We start from the raw sequence: 12,322 nt of genomic DNA, 5'->3' as shown, positions 1-12,322 counted from the left end.
TCAAAAGAATCTGTGGTGATGAAAACAAAATTGTCAAGCTACCAAATCCTTACGAATATCACTAGCGATATTATTTTCGATACCAAATCCTTGTTTGAAATAACCACACATCATTTCTATGTGCAATGGCGATTTCTATGTTTCTTTTACTCAACCCCCCCCCCCAACCACCACAACTACCACCAAAGAAAAATAGATGGCAGAGGTAACATGGCCATGGCATCTAAAGAAGGATAGTTTAAGAGGTCCTATCTCATTTTCCCCAGGTGTTGATTATGTTTGTATGTGAGAAGCAGGGGTCTATATTCCTTGTTAGTTATACTTCTGCTTCAGACAAGAGAAAGTCTTATGTTGCAATCATGGCAATTGAGGCCATATCAAAGAAAAGTGTAATTGGTTTATACGCACACACAAAAAACACACGCACACATCCTCCCAAGTACCCGCATATGCACACATTAACTCTAACACACATAAATGTATTCGAATCCATGTTGCATACCGACATACTGCAGTGACCAATTTGAAAAGGGCTCCATATTCATGTCGTATATTGAGTATTGACGAACAATGTATACCGACGCGCGCACCCCCCCCCCCCCCCCCCCCCCCCCCCCCACACACACACAACATAGACCATCGACAGTACCATGCGAATCGTGCCCAAAGTTCAACCTTTTGTCCCATTTTTCAAGTGACATGATTGTGCATTTAAAGTATGACAATGCTTTCCTTTTAATAACCACATGGACCAACTTTTGTCCAAATTCAGTATATAGTATATACGATAGGTTTTACATCACACAAAATATACGTTGACTTCCCAAAAATGTTCTTTGTGTAAAAAAATAGTATGAGTTACCTTCCGCCATTAATGATTCAATTGCTAAATACAATTTAGTTTAGCTATGACAATCGTCATTTCCTTTTGAAAGGTTTTGATTTCAAATAACCGCTGCATCTGTAATTAGATTATGAGACTTGCTGGTAATTAATCATACTGAGGACTGTGGACCTTTTGAGTTAATTTGGTTGGATTAGCAAGTGACGCTTGTAAAATGGCTACTGGCTGGAATGATTCCCGGGGGCGTTATTTTTTTCTGCGGCACAGATTGGGGTTAGGTGCGTGTTGAGACTATGGGAAAGTTTAGGGTTAGGGTTAGGGTTAGGGTTAGGGTTAAATCAAGACCTCTTTTAAAAAAAAGCCCCAATCTGTCCCGCAAAAACAAATGACGCTTCCCGGGGAGTGGAAAATGTGCATACATTGTGTTGCGGGTAAGCCTCAATCCGATGACCGGGTTAATAATATGTGCTGCACTTAGAAACAAAGTATTAGGCGCATTATACATGTGAGCTATTATTTGTATTATTGTATTTAGTCACTGATGAAACAACGTATATTTATATACATGTAGCATAAATATGTTACATAAATTAACCAAACATTATAATCAAGTCAGAAGAATAAAAGTTATCTTGTTCCTCATCATGCATAGACACAGTTTCCTTTCTCTCTCTCTCTCTCTCTCTTTCTCTTTCTCGAGACTATTGTGTCAAGTATTGCAAAATGTTGTTATGCTCAAGCACTGTCAAATATTTCTTTTTGTGTAGAGTGAGGACCCAAACAAATTTTCTATTTTATTATTCATCCATGAAAAACATATATATCCCAAAGACGGTTTTTATAATGGTGCCCACGCAATAGCATGTGTATCGTATACATATGTACAGCATGTCTAGTACAACACTATACTCTCTAAAAGGTTGTGTTAAAACAGCGTTTTTCAACCGGGTTGCCGCTGGACATCTCGCGGAGTTCCGCGAGAGAAATTAATTGAATAGCCCTTTTTAATATTCTATGAAATAAACGTCAATCTCGTGAAAACAAAATACTAGAAAGAAGAATTTATGAAGAATTAGATTAATAAGTGTCTTTTTGCTCGATCGCTTCGCTCTCTCGCATCATTTAGTAACATAATGATTTCAGGCAGGGGGGAGCAAATTGTTTATTACATATACATGTTTATATTTCATTTGTGTATCTTCAAGCTTGTAACCTAATTACATATCCCGGACCAGCCAATATGTAGCTGAGCTGAGGTTAAACTGGCAGCATTAATATGATCATATTGAAATACTCTCTTGGAACAAAACTTAACATTTTTCAATTCATTTAAAGATAAACTCCAGTTCTGGTAAAAAAAGGAAAATTAATTCTCACAGAATCAAACGAAACTTACACTGAATGTTCAAGATTACAAATAAATGACATGTGCCAAACAATTTTGGAAGAAAATGTATACTGGCTGAGTAATGAGCATAGAAAGACAAGGACATCAAGGTAGTAGGCCTACTAGCCCCGACACCGTGTGTGTTGTCCCATATATAGCTTTCTGTGTATACAGTGCTTGTTACTTTACCAAGACTCGGCCAAATTTATTATGGTTTTGATGACTCCAGAACCTTGCAGTGCACACCAATACTTACATGCTACATGATCAACTGTTTCTGATCCATTCCACACCTTTTCTTTCACAATGCAATCGCATTACCAGAACTGGAGTTTATCTTTAATTTCATTTATCTTCATTTCCAAACATAAGATAAAACAATACAAAATGTTGCCATGTGCAGAGCATGATTTATAATCAGTTTAACCAATGAAGACTTGGATTATAAAAGAATAACACAAACGTAAAGTTTTTCGTTATGTACGAGAAATTGCATTATTCGATATTTGTTTTTAAATTACTAAACGCATGAACAGATCAGGACAGGAACAAAATTGTTTGGAAATGCGTAGGCCGACATCGTAGCTTATTTTATAAGACGAATTAGAATTAAACTGACCTTACTTGAGTATCACTTTTCACCCTCTGCTCATCTCAGAATTGGAACTGCTTGGCATCTGTTGGCTGCATGTGTAGATGGACCGGTAAAAATATTCCAGAATAAAAACTGACTTCTACTAAGTTCTGGCTCAGGAGAGCGCAACAAAATAATGACGACACATGTCTTCACACCAATCACAACATTCCACCTCTCAACCCGAACTTGGCTACGTGCCCGTTTTGAATGTTGGCTATCAATGGTTACGAAAATGAATTGTATATAGATTCTTCGCTTTTCTTTGCGCATATTGCATGCTTACAGCGCATCAAAGAAAATCTGGGGATTGCCATAATATTATCTACGCTTCTGCTTCCGCCTGTTCCCAACGCATTACACACGTTCGAGAACACTGTAAAAAGGGAATATATACCACAGTTATTTTCATAATCTACTGTCTAAACACCATTTTTTTTAAAATAAGAGAAGTACATGATTATCGATGTGAACCACTAATAATTAAAACCACAGATGTTAGATACAAATGTATGCAAGAGTAGAGGAGTAAAATGTAAACAAGATAGAACTGTTTTTAAATGGTCAATAAATGTAAAAGCTTGTTTCAGCGTCTTCTTCCTATTTTCACATTACTTGTGTTTACTATTCGTAATTGCCATTTGGTCCAATACCAGTTCGTCTAACTAGTATCCAGCATTTCTATTAATACATCTACACGCCATGTCTTGAGCTGAAATAATGTCTCTTGATATCACTTTGCCCGTTTCCATTTCTTCCTCCTTCTTCTCATCTCTGGGGGGGGGGGGGGTGTTTGTTTTGGTCCATTGGGTCTAATCGCCAGGTTGTAGGACTTTCAGGAGGTTTTCCGTCTAATGACAAGACATTAATAATCCACTTTTGCCACTCTCCACCCCGGGGGGGGGGGGGCGAATTTGTTCAAGCTGTCACCAGTTTGCTTTTCTGATTTTTTTTTCAATTTTCTTTTGGGGTTGTTTTCTCCTAATTTTGAAATGCATTTTTAAGGGGAAGTCCACCTCTTAAGTTTAAATGATATTACTTAATCGCAGCTTCAAAATTAGTAACTTTTTTACTTTTAAACAGAATTTGCTTTTACTATTCTGTTCCTCACATTTTCACAAGTAGAGCTGTCTTAATACCAGGAAGGACTTCCCCATAAAAAGATCACCGGTCGTTCGTGGGTTCAGGGATTGTCTCTTTGCGAATTTGCGCGGCCATCAACTAAGGGGGGGGGGGGGGTGTACGTGTGATGGTATCATACACTTTTTTCCACGTCCTTTCCGCCCCCTCCTTTTCTCTCATGTTCTCTCTTTCTTTCTTTCTGTTATTCTTACTTTTAATCACTGTTATACGTGTATGTGTTTGTGTGTGTGTTTGTGTGTGTTTGTAGGAACAGAACATACATGTCTGGGTTTATGTGTGTGCGTGTCCGTGTGTGTTTGTGGGGGGGGGGGGCACTATAGCCCTCTATGTTCCTGCATCTACAACATCCCCAGTTTAAGTACCTTTCATTTGATTAACCTTCCATCATGTCCTGGGCCAATATCATCGCTTGTATAGCGAAATACAACCAGTGACGGGGGAGTGAAAGGGGGGGGGGGGTCGGGGTGCACCGACGGGTCTTACTAGAAATTGAATAGAACAAGGTAAACACCAAAAAAGTAAGAAGGGCCCTGAGGCTTGTTTGTGTGGTTGTGGGAGGGCATGTTTTTAACAAAAAGTCTAAGAGAACAATACCATCTATTGTCATCCCCTCTCCATTCTCCCAAACTCCTTTTTTAGGGGGGGGGGGGGGCAAGTCGATTGGGGGCACAAGTTTTTTATCCATCTACACCAATCAGAGTCACGACTAAAGCATGTGATGTCACATCTGCCAGTTTTACAAGCACCCGGTGTAATCAAGGATATAATTCAATAATGAAAAATAACACTCATGCAACGAGACAATTTGATTTTTTTTAAAACTGTGTTGTAATTTGACACAATTGTACAAAAAGAGAATTATTTGTTTCTTTGGGATTTTTTTTATACATATCTGAAAAAAATCAAATACAAAATTGTTAAAATAAAAATAATCGTATAAAATATAATGATTTACTTAAAATGTGACAACTGTAATACACACCAAAAAATACATGAATATAACTAGAAACTTAAAAGTATGGAGGTAAATAAAAGAATCAAGATAAATGCAGAGGCCAACTATCATAAGAATAAATGCAAGACGGTGTTATGGGAATATGTAGGAGAATAGAGTACAACCTGTCATTAGCAGCCACCTCTCTATCGAGACTACCTACCGATATATACAAGTCATTTATTTTATCCCCATCGATAAAGAAATGGGTGTTGTAGAACCTATTTCCTTGGGTGACTTTAGACAGGTTAGGCTGCATTATGCGATTCGCACTTTTGTAATCCTTACGAACTCCTAAACAATCATTTCACCACTGCATTATAAAATGTTCTCGATTGCACTTTTTCCAGGGTATATACATTAAAAACTAAACTACACTCTTACCAAGTTTTGTAATATTTTACGTTTGTGAAAAATTTGAACTTTTCCTGATTGTGTTAGGAAGAATAGTACATATTAAGCCTTATATCTAAACGTATTCAACATAGACCGCAATTTAACCAATCAACCTTTCATTCTTGATTTACGAAAAACACAAACAAATATTCAGGAGCGGTTCTAGACGGGGCACTAGGGGGCGCAAGCTCCCTTCTCCAATTTCTTTTAGCCCCTTTTTCATTACAAATTAATTTGAGTGAGTCATATATATGAGATGAATGCAAGGACCCCAATACCCCCTCTCCCCGAACACCCCCTCCTAGAACTTATTGTTGGTATATTCTCTTGACTGTACACTTGACATTTCCCTCTGAGTTTGCAAACAAAGCTTTATAAATTTCCAGCATAACATTTCATATCACTTTAAAGCCAGATAACTCCTTTTTACAAAGAGCCCCATCGGATTAACTATGTTGAGACCATCCTTAAAACACTGTTGATTCTTTAATACTTACACTCTACTATATATTTTCTTTCACAACTGTATTCAAAATATTTATAGAAACTGTTAACATTACATTAAAATGCTTATTTTGAAATGCAAATGATTGTTGTCACTAGTTCCCTATAAACAAAGGCATATACACAAGAACTTAAAGTAATAACGTACACCAGTTGTGAAATACGTGTTGGCTCACTGAAGATAATTCATTTATACCGAAAATTGCTTGAACAAGCTCAGCCCCCGCCCACCACATAGTAAATTTTACAAAGGTGAGCTCATAATGGAAACAAAAGGCAGCAAGGATATAATACACCATTCATACACGTAACTGAGGATGCAATACTTAAACGTCGAAAACGAAATGATTCTCCTTAAATGCAAACTGCGTTGTTGCATGGTGGATAGTTATTGTAAATGATTTCAATTCATTTATATTGATCTCTTTCAGTATTATTTCAATGGGGTAGTAATATTAGCCTCATTTGAAGTTTATTTCTAAACTTACTTTTATAGAGAGCTCTGCATTTAATTAAAAAGGGGGAGAAAACATACTTTATATCAAAACGAAAGAACATAATTTATATTAGGACTACAAAACTTACAACATGAATATAAATGAAAATTATTACTTAGTATGATTTCATGATATTATTGATAGTTCAAAAATAAGATTAAAAAACAGAAAATGTTTCGATTCACTAACAATTATCAGTTACCCCACTCTTCAAATATATAGATATCATATTTTCCACAAATCACGTTATGTTTTTTAACACATCTATTTACAAGCATTACCACTATACAGCTTTAATTCGTAGCATGTGTTAACATACAACATATTAACATACAGATATTAAAAACAAACAAACACAGGTCTAAAGAAGAAATTTGATAATGTACAAACCAAGACACTACCACTCAACCCCTCTCCCCATCAGCAATCATTCTTTTCAATCAACGTTTAACTTTTGTTTGTAAGAGTTATATCAATAAATATTAAAGCGTACGAAATATAAATACTATCAAAAATCTATAACTCAAACAGTAGAATGTATTTTATAAAGTTAATATCAAAATTACCCGTGAATTTAATACAGAGAAAGACAAATATATATATTATGTTTATATATTATGTTTATATATTTAAATATCACATACTTTGCATGTTCGGAATACAAGCATTGATAAACATCAACGCCTGTCTGAAATACAATAAAAGAAAAGCATTGACAATTTTGCACAGGTTGACAAAAATGTCTCCGCCTTTGCAACATTGTCCATAAAGGGGAACAGTGGATAACTTTAATTTACGCTACGCTACCTTTATTCTCTCATTTTCTTTCGCGTTGTATTTATTTCCACGAGAATTGTCACACCTGTTGTATAGTTTATTTCCTTTAATTTTATTTATATACTATTATATTTATATATTTTTACACATTATAAATCAAATATTTCATTAACGCTTCCTTTTCGTTAACCCTACGACGCAAAAACTTAGATCGTGTCAAAGACAATACTTTAGCGAAAAAAACTGTCATCAACATGACAAAAACAAAAATAAAAAGTCCAATCAGAAGCTTGTTTATTGGATGAAAGAGTTTCTTAATTTCACCTTTAGTCGGTACAATTTCTCTCACAACTGAGGAGGAATGATCGTGATGACCGGAGGTGGTTAGGCGAATGGTAGGCGCATGTGTGGTAGTTGGACACGGGTCCCCTGGGTTATGTACCTCCCCTTGGGAAAAGGGGTCCCACACCACGTCATCACAATCGCATCTTTCTTTGGGTTCGATCAGTTGGGAAGAGCAACAGTAAACATGGTGGCGATTCTGTCGTACCAGAATGGTCTGTTTCAAAGTTTCATCGTTTTCAGAAGGTGCACCTAAATGAGGCATCCGCAAAGCTCCTTGATAGCATTGAATCTGCCCTAACATACTCCCAACTGTAGCTTCGCAATGCAGCCTCTCCCAGTCTTCTGCGTAACCGTGACTACCACCAAAACTACAGTGTGCCACGCCAGGGAGAAAGTCCACATGTAACCCAATCCTTGTGATGTAGTCTCCTATGTATGCCAGGAGGATATATGTTCCTCCATCAAGTCTCTTCGCTGGATCAATACTTAACTGGAGGAAACAAGTTCCTTCTTCATTCGTATTCTTAACTGTGAATCTTCCGGACTCATCATGATTCAAATTCAGCAAATCTGGTGTTTCTGAATTGTAAAATGGAAGTCTGTTTTTATACTGCAATGTGACCTCTGTACTGTTACATGGATATGGAAAATAAAGCTGAACAGGCTTTCCCTCTATGGCATTTATAAATGAATCACATCTAATTGATGTTATTAAACAAACAAGGATGATGGAAGCACTGGAAGGGAAAGCTGCTTTAAACCTATACATGTTTTGTGTCTTATGTAAACACTAAAAGAGAAAAGGTCAACATGCAATGGCGTCTGCAAATTGTTAATGTGCCTACCAAACTTGATATGTCACTTGGCAATAATCTTAAGATTACTATTTACAGAATATGTACGTTTTTTCGAAATACGACTAGTTAAAAGTGGTGCAAGAAACTTTCTCAAGCAGTCCTTGGCAGGCAGTCGGGATGATGACGGTGGCGATGATGATAATCACGATAATGTTACGAAGTTCCTTTCCTTTCTTTTCAACTACATAGCATATTATGCGGGTCTGTAAGTAATCTTAATTTGTTTAACAGAAGAAAATAAACAGCCAGTTTCTCAGTCTTAGAGCTTACATATGTCTTCACTTTCCAACTTGGTTCAGTATTGACTCCATGCAACCCAAACTTGTTTCTCTCTAGCAAAGTGTACGGAATCTTGAATGTGATGATGGTGGAGTAAGGATAAGAGGACCATATCTCCGAACAACGTTGGTAGAGGCAGAACGGATCTTATCGGCACTTATCACTAGCAGTCGTTTTGTTTGGAATCTGAAAAGATAAGGTAGATTTTACAATTATAACATAATTTGTATATCGAGACCATTGAAGGCAATAGATTGTTATTGCTATTTTGAAACTCGAAGCGTCAATATACCAATTCCCGTTGAAATGTTAATAAAAAACCATGCCACACAGTAGTCCATTATTCTCTGAATGGGAATGGATTCAGACAAACAGAAACTCACATCTCCCTGTATGGGTAAGTCTTTTTTTTTAATTAATGGAGGGGAGGGGGGGGGGGGGTGATACCGTCATTGGCGTAAGAGGTCAAGACAAGAATTTTGTCAACAAAGAGCCGGCCTAGAACCAGCCGGGATGGAATACGAAGGAAACCATTATACAAAATATCATAAGTTATGCTGCACGGAAATATTCCTTGTGTTTATAGCCATATAACATGTGATTCTATTGTTCTCACTTATCTTTCCCATATTAAATTCAATATATATATATATCTGATTGGTTTTTAAATGAAGCAACAGAACAATCTGTAGAGAAATTATACAAATTCTGCGTAACTGCAACTTTTAGATGCTATTGTCATGTTTCCTCTGCCATGATTGATTCGAAATCTCTTGCCCGATTCATTATCTTTTGTGGTGGCGGCACCTCGCACGCACACACAAACACAAATGTACTAGAAACCAATTTGCACGCCGACATACTTCATTGCCTAATTTGAAAAGAGTACATAAGCATGTCGTAGTTGAGTACCGTCAAACACACATACCACTAACGCACACCCCTTTCCATCACACGCCATAGGCCGCCAAAAGAACAACTTTTGTCAAATGTGATATGACATGATTGCACATAACAAATCACGAGAAAAAATTCGACGTAGGAAATTGGTTGTGTAGATCTTACGCCCTTGAAGTTTGACAATGCTTTTGATTTTCACCAGCCAAAGGACCAACCTTTGTAAGAATTTGGTAGTACTGGTGTATACGAGTTTGATATTACACAAAATATACTTTGACTCCCCCCAAAATGTTCTTTATGTATTTTTTTTTTAAATAGCGCGTGTAATCTTCCGCCTTTAATGATTCAATTGCTTAATTCAGTTTAGTTTAATAGCTATCACAGTGTTAATTTGGAATATCGTCATTTTCTTTTGATTTTTAGTCAGTAATATAATAACAGGTATTTATGTATGTAGCATATACACATATTACATAAATAAATCTAATCAAAGTCAGAACAACATTAAGTTATTTTTTTCATTTTTTTCTGTCCCTCATCATAAAGGATTCTTATTTCTCTCTCTCTCTCTCTCGACTATTGTGTAAAGTATTGCGAAATTTTGTTATGCTCAAGCACTGTCAAACATTTCCTTTTGTGTAGAGTTCGATTGCTTGAAAGCCCCAACAACATTTTTTCCTGTAAAGCAGGGCTCCCACTTAGCCGAGTTGGAACCCTCGAGTTGTGGCGAGCTGGCGCGAACTTATGGTAAGCCGTTTTATTATTAATTGATATCAATAAATAAATTCTTGTTATCAAGAAATAATTATATTTTAAAGCAATGGTAATTCTTGATATCAGGAATTCGATTGCGTGATATCAAGCATTAAATTCTTGATATCAAGAAATATGTTTTAATGATAAAACTGCTTGCCATAAGATCGCGCCAGCTCGCCACAACTCGAGGCTCTAACTCGGCTAAGTGGGAGCCCTGCTTTAGTTATTCATCCATGAAAAACATATGACACTGAGACGGTTCTTTAAATGCTGCCCACGCAATGGCAGAGTGAGGTAATTAATTTGTAGAGCATTCGACCCTTATTCGGGAGGTCCCGGGTTTGAAACCAAATTGATGCGTTAGTGCCCTTCTTTAATGCATTTATCCTCTTTACCCAGTCCCTCGGATCGGAGGAGACTTAAAGATAAACTTGAGTTCTGGTAAACAAGAAAAAAGAAAATGAATTCTCACAGAATCAAACGAAACGTGCACTGAATGTTCAAGAGTATAAATAAATGTCATTTGCCAAACAATCTTGGTAGAAAATGGAAACTGGCTGAGTAATGAGCATAGAAAGATAAGGAAATCAAGGTTTTATAGCCCCGGCACCATTTGTGCCCGGATTATGCAATGCAATTAAATTGTACTATCTTTAACAAGGTGCCACAACCCCCCTTTCTCAAATACAATGGCATTTGTTATGCAACGTATTTAAAGAATTTTCACATATCTATGCAATTTTATTAAAGAGAAGAAAAGGAGTATATGTAAAAGTTTTCTTAAACAGAAATGCAATTTCGACCTAAATGATAAGAGTTGGGAAACATCGTTTCATTGGATTTAATTGTACCATTGATGTGGGCTTACGATGGTTTTTCAATGCATATTATTTACGAACGATCTAACTGTTTAAAATGAATTTAGTCCCAAGAAAAATATGTAAATTTTGTAATGAACAGATTGAAACAGTTATACATCTGCTATTTGATTGTACGCATGTTAAACATATTTGGGATAGGTTAGAGCACTGGATATTATACCGGAACCGGAAATGAATTAACATTTTCATTACAAGATAAACTATTTGATTTAAGAGGTTCAAATAATTATGCACTGAATTTTATACTGATTGTGGTGAAAATAAAAACAACTGTCCAACTTTGATAATATTAGAGTTTCGATTATAAATTATTTCAAAAACGAAAATAAATTGTAGACTCGTATTGTAGAAATAATAAATTCACAAGAAAATGATTTCAATTCAGGAATTTGTTTACATAAAATGATATATGTTTTTCTTTCCATGAGTGTCAGGAATGACTTATTGAAAATGTATTAGTTTTCTGTTAACTCAACAGTTCAACAATACTTGTATTTTGAGAAGCCAATTTTATTTATGATATACATGTAAATCCAATAGTCTGTAATTATATATATGCTAGTTTATGTCAAATAATGTTATTTCCTTACCAAAAAATGTCGTAATTATTTAACTATTATAATTGTGTTCATAAGTTTATATCATTTATATTATATCTTATTTTGTCATCATTGTATACGATATGTATTTCTGTTAATTCATGTATAATTAAATCTTTAGATCAATCATGTAATTTATTGTATATTTGATTGTTGTAAAGCGCATAGAGAATTTATTATTATGCGCTATATAAAAATTACTTTATTATTATTATTATTATTATCACCTTAAATATATATTTGTTAATTTGTTGCCAATGAAAATCAACAAAATCCCTGTGGAGGGAAAAATATGGTGGGAAAAAAATGTCGTGACAATGCTTGAATAATGGCGTGAACAATACGTAAGTATAGCGTAAGTATGGCGTAAGTAAGACGTACGTATGTCGTAAAAATAACGGGACAATGCATGTCATGTTGTTACGCATTGCACGAACGATACACGGTCTTCGTGCAACTAAATAGGGACTTTTAGATTTGCGTGGACTGATACGTTTGACGTCCATTCAAGGCAGTGCATTAAAAGGAC

The sequence above is a fragment of the Strongylocentrotus purpuratus genome, unplaced genomic scaffold (assembly GCF_000002235.5).
Source record: "Strongylocentrotus purpuratus isolate Spur 01 unplaced genomic scaffold, Spur_5.0 spur5_scaffold_21, whole genome shotgun sequence".
Lineage (NCBI taxonomy): Eukaryota > Metazoa > Echinodermata > Echinoidea > Camarodonta > Strongylocentrotidae > Strongylocentrotus > Strongylocentrotus purpuratus.
Note: the sequence above shows the minus strand (reverse complement) of the source record.